Consider the following 4847-nt stretch of genomic DNA (forward strand, 5'->3'; position numbering starts at 1 on the left):
GGAGCCACCGAGGTGGAGAAGATCAAACGCACGAATGTCCATGCGAGGAGGAGTCCGCATCAGCACTCCTCAACCCTCGAGTGGCAGCCACTACCCGCCACTCCAAGAAGAAGAACCACAGATGGGGGGACCATCAAACCCCGTCTCAGAGGCAAACTCTACACCTGTAGCGCCACCATTAGGTTTTGATAACCCAATCCCTGCATACGCTGGTTCAGCGGCGTATAACCCATTTGAGCAGCCGGCCCATACAAACTACAACTATGCAGTGGTCGACCCATACTAAGCAGCGTGGGACTACAACACTCTTCATCCTGAAGGGCCATATGGTGGTCCTTGGACCACCGGGTACCCACCTTATGTGTACCAGCATCCGCCACCTCCTCAACCTCTGCATCACCAGCCGTCGCAGTTGCAACTAAACCCGCCGGAACACCAACAAGAGGTCCTCGATAGATTGGACCGATATGAACGGGATATTCAAACGGAGCGCAGAAACAACCGAGGCTTCTTCAAGGGGTTATCAGACCTGATTAAAGGGAAGTCCAAAAGAAGGGATTATTGAAGTCCCTGCGTGGACTTTTGTTTATGTACCCAGTCCCTGCGTGGGCTTGTCTTTTTGTATTCTGCCCCTGCGTGGGCATGTCTTTCTGTTGACCCTGCGTGGGTATGTTTGTTTGTTTCGCCCCTGCGTGGGCATGTTATTTCTTAGAAGTCCCGTTTAGGGCAAAATTTGTACTGTTTGAATTTTTAATGGAATGGTTAATTTTAATTTTCATATTTGTTGCTAATTATATGCATAAACATAAAACATAAAATAGATGAAATAACATTCCTATTAAAAGATCTACCATTATAATAAAATGGCAAAATCTAAAAAGGACAAGACCTAGCCATGTGTCATCTTAAGACAGGGCCAAGATGATAGTTCCATAATTAGATTCAGATCCATATTAACATCTCAATTTAGGATTGTTCTGCGTTAAATATTAAAAGAATCTCAAAGCTAAAACCTAGTCTATATGTCGTTGCAGACATGGCCAAGATGGTAAAACTTACACAAAAGATTCCAATTCTTTTTAACATCTGAAGGCATGTTAACATTTTTGGCAAACTGTGATTCGATAAAATCACACAGGCCATCTTTAAACTGGGTTATTCTAATTTTCTTTATTTATATAACCATCCCTTAAGGATGAAGTGCCTACGGGCTATAATTAACGTCCTTTTGGACTAAAGACAGTAGTAGCCTACAACTCCCTGTCTAAGAAAAAGGAAATGGACTTTGATTCAAACCTTAATACCTTGATGCTGTAAAAAAATCTTGGTTTATAAATTAAATTGTCTGTATGACTATGCTTTTGTGCTATTATTGATTTGATATAGGATTGTAATAAAAGTCCTGAGAATATATAAATGATTAACAAATTAACCAAAATGGTTATTAAGACCATGGTTAATAAATCATAAAATACTGTAAAAGCTTCTAAATAAACCTTGCCCATTATTTTCTTATATGTAGCAATTAAAGCTACATGGCTAGGTCGGATGAGGTAAACAGTCATCCGGTGGAGAACCACGAGAATGCTAAGATACAGATGACCGGTGTAGAACTGCAAGCACTAATTGATAATAGTGTTACAAAGGCTATAGAGCGGCAGTATAATGAGTCTAGCGGGACTCAAAGTAGGACCCTATCTACACCACATTCCAAGCCTAAGACTTATTCTGAGGCTCACAGCAAGCCACCCTCTAAGAGAAATGAGTCGAAGAAAGATGATGATCCATATTCCTCGAACCAAAACAGTGTTCCATCCAAGAGGATAGTGTTTGATAATGCACCACGTGCCAAGTCCTGTACCTATAAATACTTTGTTTCATGCAAACCTCGGGATTTCACTGGGGGAGAAAGGGGCAGTGGATTGCATGACCTGGTTGGATGAGATGGACACTGTGTTAGATATTAGTGGATGTGCTGAAAGGGATATTGTAAAGTTTGTATCTCAGTCTTTCAAGGGTGAGACCTTAGCCTGGTGGAGGTCGTTGATTCAAGCTACTGGGAAGATTCCACTGTACAATATGACATGGGATCAATTTGTTGCCCTCATCAAGGAGAACTACTGCCCTCATCATGAGGTTGAAAAGATCGAGTCTGATTTCTTATCGTTGGTTATGAAGAACCTTGACTGCCAAGCTTACCTTATGAGCTTCAATACAATGTCAAGATTGGTTCCTTATCTGGTGACCCCGGAACCCAAAAGAATAGCTCGTTTCATTGGGGGATTAGCCCCAGAAATTAAGGCAAGTGTAAAGGCCTCTCGGACAGCTACATTCAGGTCAGCAGCTGATATATCTCTGTCCCTCACACTGGACGCGGTCAGGCAGAGATCGCTGAGGAACACTGATGCTGAGAAAAGGAAGCGTGAGGATGACAACTCACGGCGGTCAGATAAGAAACGTAAGGGAAACAATGACCACAAAAAGGGTTCTGGAAATAAAAAGGATGGTCAATAGTCGGGTGATAAACCCAAGTGCAAGGTTTGTAAGAAGCACCATTTTGGAAGGTGCAGGTATGAGTCGAAATCCCAGTCTCAGCCAAAAGCATGTGGGATTTGCAAGTCTTTTGAACACAAGACTCTAGATTGCAAAAAACTGAAGGACGCAACATGCTACAATTGCAATGAAAAAGGGCACATTAAGACAAATTGCCCAAAGTTTGCGAAGAAAGCTGAAGATGGGAAAAAGACCAATGCCAGGGTCTTTCAGATGAACGCACAGGAGGCTATCCAGAACGACAATGTGATAACATGTACCTTCCTTATTAATGATGTTTATGCAAGAGTGTTATTTGATTATGGAGCAGATAAGTCTTTTGTAGACAATAAGTTTTGTGAATTGTTGAAATTGCCTATTAGAACCTTAAGTGTGAAGTATGAGGTTGAATTAGCCGATGGAACCGTAGAAACCGCATCAACCGTGTTAGATGGATGTTTCATATCCATTAGGAACCACTCTTTTCCTTTGTCCCTACTTCCCTTTAAGCTAGCCGGTTTTGATATAGTGATAGGCATGGATTGGTTATCGCATAATCAAGCCCAGATCTTTTGCAACAAGAAGCAAATGGTGGTTAAGACTCCGTCTGGTGAGTCACTTACCATTCAGGGAGATACCCAGTATGGATTGCCTGAGCAGGTGACTATGCTCAAAGCATCCAGATGTCTGAAAAAGGGTTGTGTCATTTATATGGCACAGGTAACCATTGATGAGCAAAAGCCCAAGATTGAAGATATCCCAGTCAATTCTGAATACCCTGAAGTTTTCCCTGAAGAACTACCTGGTTTGCCACCAGATAGACAAGTAGAATTCAGAATTGACATCGTTCCTGGAGCAGCACCTCTTGCTAGAGCACCTTACAGGTTGGCACCAACAGAGATGAAAGAGTTGAGGACTCAACTGGATGATTTGTTGACAAGGGGTTTTATACGTCCTAGTTCATCTCCTTGGGGAGCACCAATTTTGTTTGTCAAGAAGAAGGACGGATCAATGCGTCTTTGCATTGATTACCGTGAGCTTAACAAGGTCACTATCAAGAACAGGTATCCTTTGCCCAGGATCGACGATCTGTTCGATCAATTGCAAGGAGCAAGTTATTTCTCTGAGATCGACTTGAGGTCAGGTTATCACCAGTTGAAGGTTAGAGATGCCTTTTGGGCTCACTAATGCACCAGCAGCATTCATGGATCTCATGAATCGTGTCTGCAAGCCTTATCTAGATAATTTTGTCATCGTCTTCATCGATGACATTCTCATATACTCGAAGGGTCAAGCTGACCACGAGAAGCATCTCCGTTGCATTCTGAAACTGCTTCATCAAGAAAAGCTGTAGCACCGGTTTTGACTCCGAAACGATTGCGTAACCGAACGTGTGACGTGCGGAATCCGTACACGAACGTGACCGAACACACGAGATGTAATATAATCTGTGATTCTATTGATCAAATATGAAAACGTACAAGAACCTGAATCACGATGTCACTTTCTCTCTCTAGTTTCTCTCTCTAACTCCTATCTTCTCCAAAGTTCTAAAGTGACCAAAGTTGCAAAAGTCTCTAATCTAACATAAAGTCTCCTATTTATAGTCCAAGGCATTTAATGAGGTTTCTCATTAATTACAATTATGCCACCTTGACTTTTTGTCTAGCTATCACTAATACAACAACTTGTTTTCTTCTGTTTCTCGCCACGGCTCGGATTGACGAAGGCTATAGACATGAATGTACTAACAGACTCCCCCTTGGATATTGCCGCAGTCAATCTCGTAGCGTCTTGTCTTTCTCTTTGAGTCTTCTTGAAGCTTTAACACGTCTTCATCAACGTAGACTCTCTTTTGTTTGAACAGAATCCCCGTGGATCTGTATTCAGCTTCAGCTCCCCCTTTCGATAAACTCTTCAGGCTCCCCCTTTCGTCAAGTTTCCGTGCTTTTGGGATCGACACCTGGCTTTCCGGTTACAAGCTCTTCCAGGAACAATACCTGGCTCTTTGCACGCTTCCGTTTGCGTTGAGCTCGTCTTCAGACTCCCCCTTAGACTCAGCTTTCGGGATCGTAGTCTGGTATAACATCTGCAACACTCAGACATTTATAAGTAACAACGTTTTGAACATTCAATTTTCTAGGAATCGTAATCTGGCACTATTCAACTCTCTAAATCACTCCTCCTATCAACAATCTTTACAGATTTGGCAGTGTTTAAAGAATCGAACTCCCCCACAGTTAATCGTCCAAGTCCAAACTAATGACCTTGGAGATATCACAAACTGTTTTTGAAATTTTTGATTTTAATTCAAG

This window comes from Helianthus annuus, chromosome 8, assembly GCF_002127325.2.
Source record: "Helianthus annuus cultivar XRQ/B chromosome 8, HanXRQr2.0-SUNRISE, whole genome shotgun sequence".
NCBI lineage: Eukaryota > Viridiplantae > Streptophyta > Magnoliopsida > Asterales > Asteraceae > Helianthus > Helianthus annuus.